The sequence below is a fragment of the Dendrobates tinctorius genome, unplaced genomic scaffold (genome assembly GCF_039654945.1).
Source record: "Dendrobates tinctorius isolate UK_male_01 unplaced genomic scaffold, ASM3965494v1 ptg000026l, whole genome shotgun sequence".
In the NCBI taxonomy this organism is placed as follows: domain Eukaryota; kingdom Metazoa; phylum Chordata; class Amphibia; order Anura; family Dendrobatidae; genus Dendrobates; species Dendrobates tinctorius.
This window is the reverse complement of record NW_027361694.1, coordinates 10,514,356-10,527,089: the sequence shown is the minus strand read 5'-3', so window position 1 is coordinate 10,527,089 and position 12,734 is coordinate 10,514,356. Positions and strand designations below refer to the sequence as shown.

The 12,734-nt window shown below is 39.2% G+C and overlaps 1 protein-coding gene across 1 annotated transcript in view; it reads right to left on the bottom strand.

Moving 5' to 3' along the window:
• CLYBL (citramalyl-CoA lyase) overlaps positions 1 to 12,734 on the bottom strand; it is a 475,215-nt gene that overhangs the window by 16,593 nt on the left and 445,888 nt on the right.

Sequence of the window (12,734 nt, the reverse complement as noted above, 5' to 3'; positions counted from 1 at the left end):
GGAAAGGGCAAAAAGGGAAAGAAAAAATGGATAAAGAAAAACACAAACAATCATCACCGTACTGATAAAGCTGAACAAAGAAATATCTTTGTTTGGGTGTTATTGCAATATATACAAACTTATAACATCTTAAATATGCATAGTACCGATACCTAAGAATCCTTCATATTAAATCAATCCCAATCTATATCTCACCAGTTCCCTAGACACTAGCCCTGACTCATCAAATCCACGGAGCCCAAATTTGTTCAAATGTATTGATAGTCTCTCTTTTCTTGTATACCCCCTTTTCCGTAATAAAAAAACTGTTTATTGTGTTATCTTCATTTTTTGTTGAGCTCTTAGTATCTGTAACAACCCTGCTGGCATCACTGCATGGCCTCCCATCCCCCGCACACCAACTTACTTTCTGCTTCAAGCCATGCTGTGAATTCTGTCTGTTGCCAGCTCTGTGCCTCTGCTCTCCATGTTTCCAGACTGTGTGTATAGGGGGGCGGCGCCTGAACTCTCTGGTTCTTATGCAGTCAGGGTGCACCTGTGTAATCTGTCCCTTACCAATCACCTAGAGCCCTTGACTATTTAGTTTCGCCACACCCACTGACCTTTGCCTGTGCAATGTCTATACTCAGTTAGTATCTTGCTGCTGAGGAAGCCAGGCCCTGTTCTGTGTATCTCCTTCTCTGTAGGAATACTCTTTGTCTCGCTTTGTACCTTGTCCGCCTGCCAGGAGGCAGAATATCATGGTCCTTGTGTCTTTGTCCCTGTGTCTCTGTCTGAACTCAGTCTTACCTCTGTCTGTCTGTCAGTCTCCTTGTTTGTGGTTCCTTCTCTGCCGTGTCTTTCCTTGTGTCCTCGCAGCTTTATCTGTGCATCTGCACCCTCGCAGCTTTATCTGTGCATCTGCACCCTCGCAGCTTTATCTGTGCATCTGCACTCTAGCCGCTCTGTCTGCACGGCTCCCTAGCCGCTCTGCCTGCTCCGCACTCCTGCGGCTCTGCCTATCTGCACCTCCTGTGTGAACAGGTCCAAACCTGTTCCTTCATATTCCACTCCTTCCTGCCTATATCCATACCTGCACCTCCTGTGTGAACAGGTCCAGATCCTGTTCCCGCATACACCACTCCCTCCTGCCTACACCTGCTGTGTGAACAGGTGCCCGCCTGTCCTGTGTCTCCAAGCCGTGCCCACCTGTCCTGTGTCTCCAAGCCGTGCCCGCCTGTCCTGTGTCTCCAAGCCGTGCCCGCCTGTCCTGTGTCTCCAAGCCGTGCCCGCCTGTCCTGTGTCTCCAAGCCGTGCCCGCCTGTCCTGTGTCTCCAAGCCGTGCCCGCCTGTCCTGTGTCTCCAAGCCGTGCCCGCCTGTCCTGTGTCTCAGCCGTGCCTGTCGTGTCTACCTGTCTGCCTGTCTAGCCTGCTTGTCACTCGCACCTGTCCAGGTGTCCTGTTCCCGAGTGGGATCAGCAGCCACAGCCAGACACCACCCTGGAGTGGCACCCGGCAGCTACCTGCTGCACAAGCCTGACCTCACCATCAGAGGCTCCAGTGAAGACCAAGGTAGCTGCTGTAGTTACGCCACTTCCAGGGTAGTCTGGTTTGTGGCACAGTGGGGCCACAACCCCCCGGCTCGCGCCATTCAGCCAAGGCGTGAGCGTGACAGTATCCAACCAATGTTGTGATATTAGTTTACTTTCGAATTACAGCATACGTGCTATTGCTACTTTACAAAGTTCAATTATTTGAAGGTCTTCCAAATACCCCATTACACAGATTAGTGGCGTAGTTTAGTTATTTGATTTTTTATTGCAGTTCCTTGTTTTAAAATGGATTCACCAGGACAATGTGTGGTTCTGTGTATCTGGCCTTTTAATGGCTGAAATCTTTTAAGCAGTATTTATCTGATGCGTTTGAGATCATCCTGCTGAAAAGGAACATTGCTCAGGTCTTTCCACTTTCCTGCTCACTTTCTACAAATGATAGGGGGATAATGGTCATGGTTAATAATATTCTACTACATGTTTCAGTAAATAAAAAAAACTAACAAACAAAAACTTGCTGTACATTAAAAACTAATTAAGCCCACGTTCACACATTTAGTATTTGATCAATATTTTACATCAGCATTTGTAAGCCAAAACCAGGAGTAGGTGATAGATACAGAAGTGGGGACGTGTTTCTATTATACTTTTCCTCTGATTGTTCCACTCCTGATTATGACTTACAAATACTGAAGTAAAATACTAACCAAATACTGATGTAAAAACTCACCAAACCCTCTGTGAGCATGTGGCCTTATAGATTCTCTTCCTCTGCCCTTCAGAGTGAGAGCGATACTTTGTATCATATGTCCACTCTGCTCAAAGAGTAGGTAAGAGAGAAACTACAAGAAAAACCATTACTGGGCAGTAAGTGAAATATGGGCTAGATTCTATTGCAAAATGTATGCAATAACTTTCCATCCACAGAAACAGGCTGTACTCGAGCCTGCTGATATGTGTTTGATCAAGTATCATGTTTTATTCGGCCATCCAAGGGAATGTCACAATTGTCCATTTGTCATTTCACTGAACTATGGAATTGATCAGTTCAGATGGTTTTATGGAGTGAAAATGTGTAAGAATAGAAGAAAATATTAGTCGCTAACACAATAAAGTGACTTTAGCTTGCACATGCACTCAAATAAATAGCAACTTTCCTCCAAAAATATTTAAGGGATATCAAAAATTAAACTTGACTCAAATGCAATTATCCAGGATGAGAATGTGCACAGCATTCTAGATTATAAAGCTCCATCGCCCAAATTCTCTTTCAGCAAGCATCAAGCATCCTACTGGGAGAACGCAGGTGTGCACAGTAGCTAATACATATTTTGGCTAGAAAAACTATTCAATCTAAAATTTAGCCAGAAAAGAATCAAATGATGACCTAGATACATTCTGAGCAGGCAAGATTAGATGACTTGCTAGTACAATGCTTTTTTATACACTAAAAACCACAGAAAACAGTTCAGATTATAAATTCTGGATTTATGTTTTTCCCTAGATACTATAAAATGCTTTACATAAAAAAGGAGATAAAGGCATATGAATAAGCCAGAAAAATATTGGCAACATCAAGGGGAGCTTACAGTCCAACTTAGTACAATTTACAGCAGACTTAAAGAAAAATTCCCTTTTCCAAGATCCTATCCCAAAATGCAATAGATGTAATAATAATAATATTGGCAAACATTTCCAATTAGAAATGCAGTACAGTTCTTCTGATTTACTAAGTTGCTTACCCCATGTGCAGGGCATATCAGTAGCTTAGATATTCAGCCACTAACAGCTAAAGGTACTGTCACACTGAGCGATGTACCAGCGATCCTGACCAGCGATATGACGCGGTCAGGATCGCTGGTACATCGCTAAGTGGTCGCTAGTGAGCTGCCACACAGGCAGATCTCACCAGCGACATCGCTGGGCAGGGGGTCGCTACTTACCTGTCACACTAGGCGATCCTGCGTCCTCCCGCCCGGCTCCATGCTCGTCGCTCATCTCTCCACAGGAAGCGCCGCAGGAAGCTGACGACGAGAAACAGCCCAGGACGTTCTTGCGCGATCAGCGATAACCAGCTGGGGAGCGGGGGTCGGAGGTAAGTATCAGACACAGCGATATCGCTAGCAATATCGCTATAACGTCACAAGTTATAGCGATATTGCTAGCGATATCGCTTAGTGTGACAGGCCCTTAACACACTAATTGGAAACCTAAGCTACAGCAATGCCCTGAACATGGGGCAAACAACAAAGCGAATTAGAAGAACTATACTACATTTTTAATTGGAGGTATTTGCTAATATTATTATCATTACACCTATTACATATTAAGATTGGAATTTAAATGAGTATTATAGCCAGAATCATTATGCAGGTCTTCAAAAAAAATTGTTTCCGTTGCCAAGGCTTTTTGAGTGGATTTTGAGGGCGCTGAATTAAAAAATCCCATCACTTTTGCAGGATTGGTTTTATTTTTTTAGATAATTCATTCATGAAAATAATTTATTCCCCACAGTGACTTGTGTGGAATAACAAATGCAATAGCTTTTCGTCTGCCTTTTGACTCTTTAACAGTGTCATAAGTAATGAATATCCCATATAATTATTTTGCATTTCAATTTCTAGGCCTACAATGCTATAAAAACAACTTCTTGAAGGTAAAAATCTAATGTAATTAATTGACTTAAATATTTCAGAAACTAGAGACAGTCTGGCAGAACCAAAGTCATAGTCCTAATCAGCACCGTAAAATTAATATAACACTGCTCAGACATGTTTCGCACCAAAATCACCGTATACCAGTGTTCTCAGCTGTTTTAGTAAGCGCCATAAACTTTGACTAGAGCATCAGGGTCCTTTCACATTTCTCCTAGCCCTGGTCTTGGGGCTGATAGACTAGCATCCCCTGCTCTGGCGATAGGTGGCTGTCCCCAGATTTTCAGACCTGCTTCTAGCTTCTACCCCCTATTCAGTGGATATGTGAAAAATATTTCTGTGTGAAATACCCCTGTGTTTTAAGACAATTTTCAAGTGTGAAGAAAACATAGTTGGAATTAGTGGTTCCCAAGTAATGTTACTGATAACTCGTCCAAATGCACAAAAAGATCAACAATAAAAGATGTGGAGAGCGGTTCACTCATATTCTTGGCCATTGCACCTATTTTATGGATTACTACTGTGGATCAAGTTAACTGACTCAATTCAGGTAAGTATAGAAAAGATGAAAAATGTCTTCCGCATACAGTAAAAATATACCAGCATGTGCCATCCTGTTAGTGGTCAAAAGGACACTTTTGGCTTACAATGGGTGAAAGGGTCCTATGGCTATATTCAGCTTATGCACTGGGCACTTTCCTGGCACATACACCGAGCATGGTCACCCAAATTCAGGGTGAACGTAACCCTGTTCAGTATCCCAGTACCATCAAAGGCATTTCTGAATCTCTGATCCAGAGCATTTATTCCATTTCCAGACTTTTTCAGTAAAAACAAATTTCTCCAGAAAAGCACACAGTGCAACAATACATAGCATAAAGAAGTGATGGCAGCATTGCTGTTTTTTATTCTTCCCCCTTAAAAAGTAATACAACTTCAAAGTAGTATCATAGAAATAAACATGGATTTGGAAATAAAAAGTTGCCTGGCATATTTCATCGTAACACTTTCTTCCTTATTTATATAAAACTATATTAAAAATTGATTTGCAAAAATAATGAAAAAAAGGCTGAAATGTCTATTATTTCCCTCTACTCCTCTTTGGTCAGACCTCATCTGGAATATTGTGTCCAGTTTTGGGCACCACATTTTAAAAAAGACATCAACAAACTGGAGCAAGTTCAGAAAAGAGCGACCAGAATGGTGACCGGTCTGCAAACCCTGTCTTATGAGGAAAGGTTGCAGGATTTGGGAATGTTTAGTTTGCAAAAGAGAAGACTGAGAGGAGACTTAATAGCTGTCTACAAATATCTAAAGGGCTGTCACATTGTAGAAGGATCAACTTTATTCTCATTTGCACAAGGAAAGACTAGAAGCAATGGGATGAAACTGAATGGGAAGAGACACAGATTAGATATTAGAAAAAACTTTTTGACAGTTAGAGTGATCAATGAGTGGAACAGGCTGCCACGAGAAGTGGTGAGTTCTCCTTCAATGGAAGTCTTCAAACAGAGGCTGGACAGACATCTGACTGGGATGATTTAGCGAATCCTGCTTTGAGCAGGGGGTTGGACCAGATGGCCCAGGAGGTCCCTTCCAACTCTACGATTCTATGATTCTATGAGTTAGTGTCAAACTTTGCTAATTATGACTTTTTTTTTACAAACAGAAATATTTTAAATATCAAATCCATTAGGTACAGTACACGTATAGCGATAAGAGCTAGGCACACATGCAACAAGGTAATGAAGCCTCTCTGATTCTCATAAAAATTACCATTAGCAACTCTAAATAATTCATTGATTAATCCCTGAGGAAGCAAGAGGGAATAAGTGAAACGCGCGTCAGGGTATATGCTTCATGGTCACCTTGCATAGCGCACCTTATTGTTTGTAAGACTATTCTTGTTGTGTATATATGGGGTTGGTTTATATATTACTGATGAAATCAATAATTGAATTATTAATGGCATTTTTTAAGTAAGGTGCCCATTGTTCTTACTTCACAGCATTACAGGTGCTAGCACTGCTACCAATGAACTGTTGCCACATTATGGCTTTGTAGCCTTTTTTTATTGTGTTCAATAAAATTGATTTTTTTTTTGCTTTAAACCTCACTTGTTATCTGTTTAATTTACAAAAATATCGGCATTTTTTTTCAATCAGTAGGAAAAGTCATCTTTAGCAAGTAACAATGGGAAGTGAAGCCAAATTGGTTGTCACTTTCAATTTAACTTTTTTGTTGTTAAGACCACATTCACACGTTCAGTATTTGGTCAGTATTTTACATCAATATTGGTAAGCCAAAACCAGGAGTGGGTGACAAATACAGAAGTGGTGACATGTTTCTATTATACTTTTCTTCTGATTGTTCCACTCCTGGTTTTGCCTTACAAATACTGATGTAATTTCTGATCGAAATACTGAACGTGTGAATGTGGCCTAAAACGGTCATTTTGTCAGTACAATAAATCAACAGCAAATTATGAGAAGCTGATTCAAAAGTGACAATCAATATGGCTCCACTTCATGTTATCACTTTTGTAAAGATGGCTTCCACAGATAACAGAACGTCAATATGTTTGTATGTAAATCATTTGATTATTATTTATTTTTGCATTTTTTTATTCCTTGGTGCATCTCTAATTCTCTTAAAAGCTTGTGAGCGTACGGGCTATTTAATTGCAACAGAAGACGCTGTATAATATACTCCACACAAACAATCAGCCATATAAGAGGCTATCTGTGGGCCATCTGCCTTTCATTTCATGTGTATTGCAGCTCACTGCTTAACAACCATATTGGATGAAAAATTATTATATTAATGACTAGCATTGCATACTGGGTTTTCCAATACATAGATTACGCTCAAATTTGCTATTGTCTCCATGAACGGCTACTTATTTAGACTCGGTACAATAGACCTGTCATTCTCTTATTAACCTTACAGCATCCGCTTTCACAGTAGCTTCTATACTTAATTAAAAAAAAAGTCTAATATAGTATATTGGTCTATGAATGACCATTTACAGCTCAAAATATAGTTCATATCTGCCTAAATGAGTTTCCAAAGTTCAGAAAAAAATTCAAGATTTTCAATTGAGGTCAATTTCATCACTGCAGTCAAATGTTTTGCTCTAAATTTTTGCTGTCTACAGACTTCAATACGATTTCTACTTAAAGAAATCAAAACAACCAAGTGATCATAAGAAAAAGAAATCTCAAAAAAGCCCAAAAACTAAAAACATGCAAATAAGTCAACAAAATGATTTTGTGCGAGAGCATAAGTTTCCCAGACAGTCTATAAGCTAGGAGGAAGAGCTACAGATGGAGGAGCCTGAAGACCAAGCAGACACCAAGACATTCTGAAAAAAAATATTCATATGGTTGCCAAATCAACCTGGCACTTAGTAATAATAATAAAGATAATAATGAAAGGAGTAAGGCATACAATGCCAAAATGTGTGACATATGGATGGCTGTTAGCAGAGACCACCAATCATGTAATGCTTTGACAAGGTCAAAGCCAATTAGATCCAGCTCAGCTTTGAAAGACCGCACTTCACTTTCAAGTGTAAAATATTACTCGTCTAGGTTGAGTCTAAATGTTCTAAGGGCTTGTTCACATTTAGCTTTTTCTCACTTTTTTCATGCAGAATTTTAAAGTAACAGCAATAAATGAGATATCTAAAATTTCCTTCACATGTCGATTTTTTTTGACCATTTTCTGACTTGTGCATATTAAAAAAAAACAAAACAAGGCATTTCAATTCTTTCAAAGTCTTCACTGAAGCTCAAAATTGGATAGCACCAAAAAATGCACAAAGATAATGCATGAAAACTGCATAAAAATGCATGTAATTTCTGCTATCATTTTCTTTTTCATTGAGAAGAAATAAGCTTTAAAAAATATGAATGTACCTTAACCCCTTAAGGACCAGGGGTATTTCCGTTTTTGAATTTCCATTTTTGCATTTCCATTTTTTGCCCCATTTTTCCCACGGCCATAACTTTTTTATTTTTCTGTCAATATAGCCATATGAGAACTTGTTTTTTGAGGGACGAGTTGTACTTTTGAATGGCACCATTGATTTTACCATATCATGTACTGGAAAATGGGGAAAAAAACTCCAAATGCAGTGAAATTGCAAAAAAAAAAGTGCAATTCCACAATTGTTTTTTGGATTTTTTTTTACCATGTTTACTAAATGCTAAAACTGACCTGCCATTATAATGCTCCAGGTCATTATGAGTTCACAGACATCAAACATGTCTAGGTTCTAATTTATTTAAGTTGTGGAAAAAAACTCCAAAGTTTGTAATAAAAAAAATTGCCATTTTCCGAGACCCATAGCATCTCCATTTTTCGTGATCTTGGGTTGGGTGAGGGCTTATTTTTTGCGCGCCGAGCTGACGTTTGTATTGAAACCATTTTTTCGTAGACACGATCTTTTGATTGCCCGTTATTGCATTTTATTGCAATGTTGCAGCGACCAAAAAAACGTAATTCTGGCGTTTTGACTTTTTTCTTGCTACGCCATTTACTGATTGGATTAATTCTTTTTATATATTGAAAGATCGGGTGATCCTGAATGCGGTGATACCAAAATGTATGTTTAATTTTTTTATTGCTTTATTTTGAATGGGGCGAAAGGGGGATGATTTGAACTTTTATACATTTTATTATTTTAAAATATTTGTAAAAACTTTTTTTGACTTTTTACTTGCTTCAATAGTCCCCATGGGAGACTAGAAGCTGCGATCAGCTGATCGCTTGTGCTACACAGAGAATATGGCTATGACAACCAAAGGGATCTCCTGTTGACCCCGGGTTGTCATGTCAACCCATCGGCGACTCGTGGTCATGTGACATGGGCATCAGTGAGAGGAGGTAATGACGCGCTTCCTGCGCGTGCATGTTAAATGCCGCTGTCAGAGTTTGACAGCGGCATTTAATATGTTAATAGCCGTGGGTCAATCGCGTTTCCACCCACGGCTGTTCCAAGCACATGTCAGCTGATCAGATCAGCTGTCATGTGTCGGAAAAGGTGCGTGCTCATCGCCGGAGCCTGCACCAAACAGAGGGAGGTGTCCAATGACGGACTTTGTCCGTCATTGGATGTTAAGGGGTTAAATATGAAAAATAATAACACGATTAACCCTATATTTTCACTTTTCTCATAAATTCACACTCAAAACTTAAAGATTGTTAAGAAAATATACACAATCAAAATAAAAAAGTAGTTTGTATAAACAGATATTAATTTCTATGATTTATAAACACAATATGGCAAGCAAGAGGGTCTCAATGGTTAGCACCACACTTGGGCCAAATTACTATGAGACAGGAGAGACCTGGCAATCCAGTACATACTCATCTTAACTCACATTAATACACTACCAATATTTAAGAAATATTTTTAAAGGATTTGTCCCATTTTTTTCCTCACTTGCATCCCTCTAATGTATCTAAACTAGATCAAGTGACTTTTCCTGTCATTTGTGTACACGTCTTCTTTGCTACTATGTTTCCATGTTTGAATTGATTGTTCGACATTGATATTTTTTTTGCAGGAAAGGATATTTTCAAAATATCAAACAGAGGCCTACTCGACTTCCGGCACCCCAGTGGATCCAGCACAACTATCTCTGGAGGTCTACGCCAGCTCCAGAAATGTTCTCTGCGCTGTACGCATATCAGCAGGACCACAGAAGCCAGTGATGGTCTGCAGCAGTGAGTGAATACAACTGAGCATCGGATGACACACTATTTAGTCAGCTAACCACTGCAGCTATTCACAGGCTTCAGTGGTTCTGACAAAATCTGGACAGTGCAGACATCATTTCCACGGCTGGAGCAGACATCTGGAACAGCCACTGTTGGATCCACGGGGTGACTGAAATTGATTATATGACTGATTGTCATCTTAAAAACATTCATGCCTAAAATATATATTTTTAAGCTAACAACCACTCCTTTAAAGAATAAAAACTAAAGCTGTGTGTAGTCTGCATTCTGCAGCCATGTGTTGTTCTTTTCTGTGTTCTTGCTAATGTACTTTCATAGAATGAAGTTGAAGTAAAGGACTAAACATATGAATTCAAGGTCAGACTACATACATCATTTGTAGTGGCCAGGGAAACAAATCAAGACACTTTGCAAAGTTGCTCAAAGTGGTTGACCACCCATCTTTTCTAATAGGCCTATGGAGGTATGAAACTAAAAAAAAAATTACTCACCAACCGCACTATCTCGGTCCCATGATACTGTTGCCGGTCTCTTTATTCTATCACATGTTCCTGACTTCGTGCTTATCCTTTCACCTTGGATGCCAATCTGTGGCTGCAGTGGTGACTTTGGATGCAGAAGCAAGGAGACTGGCGGAGGACACTGGCACCAGTTATGAGTAACTGCAGTGGTCTGCTAGGTATGGTTATTTATATTTGCAGACAATCATGGGAATTTGTTGTTTTTTTAAATGACCACCCCTTAGAAAAATAACAAAAAATATGCAAAAGTTTAGACGCCTGCTTTAGGGTAAGTTAACGCAAGGTGGAAACACTATGGAACTTTTCAACTGGATTTTCCCAAATCTCATTTGCTTGCTGAATAACAAAATCGAGATGCCACGCAGGTGGAAACTGACCAACGTTGCAAATTTTCAATCCATGTGAATTTATGCTGCACATTTGTTGATAATTTTTCATACTAAGTTTAAAGGGAAGTCAAAATCTGCAACTAATTCCATTTACTGTGAAATATATACTATATTCACTTACCCTGCCATTTCAGTGGCACCATGGGCTGGTTTTCTGCTGGTCTATATTCAACCTGTCCTCCTTTATGATATCACATCCCATGATCCCATGTGACCGCTGCAACCTGTAATTGTCAGTAGTGGTTACATGGAACGAGCAAGACAACATCACAGGAAGCTGGGCTGTACAGAGACCAGCAGAAGGTCAGGCAAGGAAGCCTTAGAAGGATGTGAGAATAAAATATACATATTTGGTTTTGCACTAGCAAATATGGAGAAAAATTACAACTAAAATTGGTGCCGATTTGATGATGTAGCTGTTGCTGCAGATTCTAGCAGAATTGCTGACATTTTCTAGAACATACCATAACATTTTGACTGTGTCTGTTTGAACAAATTATTTATATATTGCGCCTATTTGTATCCTTTTCATATCTTTTTCTTACGATATGATATTGTAGAAAAATATATATTTGTCACTTTTACACATAAGACAGTGCCTTATATAACTCTATGAGGGTTAGTTGTCCAGTGGAGAAAAATCTATAAAATAACATTGTAATGTCTTGTCTTCACCTTTAACGCAACATAGTGATTGATATGGAAAGCAAATGATTGACGTTTACCGCAGACCTGTGATCACCGGGCTTTGTATGCCAAACACCACGAGACAATTTACCTGGATAAAGACATGTAGGGAATACGGAAATCCATCCAGGTTTGTATGTTAAAATAATTACATATTCTTTATGGGATTTTTAATAATATACTGTCAATGTCAGGTATATCTTAATAATAGCCCCTATACCCCCAAGAGCGCTCCTAACATGACAGTCCGCCAGCAACCGATATGGGCTAAATACATTGCCTTGATTGTCATACTTAGACAGACTCGTTCAAGAGCTCAGGCAGCCTAGCTGGAGTGCATACAGCGGTGTATTCCTATTTTCATAGAAACGCACTACTGTGGATACAAAGAGTTTTCGTATTGTGCAAAAGGAAATTACCGATGTGGTCTAAATTGTGATTCTTGGGAAATGATAGAAAATTGTAAAATAATAAGAAAAAAAAGTACATTTAAGCGTCTGAAAACCTAAATTGTTATCTGGTACAAGTGGATAGTCTTTTGAGTACATTCTCTTTTGAAATCAGACCCCATATGCAACTAATTACTATACACAGCATGATGATCCACATTTACTAGCAATTTCTGTTTAACGATTTAAGGTATGAAGTAAGATGCACTACGATGTGGATTGTAGTGCATTAAAACATGGCATTCTCCGAGTTTTTCATAAAGGGAAGCAAACTGGATTATATCAAATAAACTAAGAGATAATTAGCAGACGATGCTAAAACTGGCATAAAACCTTCCTTCAGGCGACTCCTAATTTAAGTATTACTGGCACAAAGTGGCGACAGATTGTGCTTCAACATTGCAATATTTACATAGCAGAAACCCACAGTGCAGAAAACGTGAGGCTCAATGATGCACTAAATTAGCAACAACCATTTTCCAGTGTTAATTTACTTGGTTGCATATATCTAAATCTCTGACTTTAATTCGCCATTCTGCTTAGACTTATTCCTTAATCATCACAATTAAAAAGAATTATACGGCCATCAAATCCTGACCTGGCATAACACAGGATTAATGTATCTAGCCGTCTCAAATGTTCTTTTCTTCTTTCCGAGTTGATTTCAATTTCACGAGCTGGGAACACTAATAATTTTACGTAAGCAGAAAGCATGCTTTCTCTGCTGGAGAAGTAAGCAGCCGCACTAAAGACG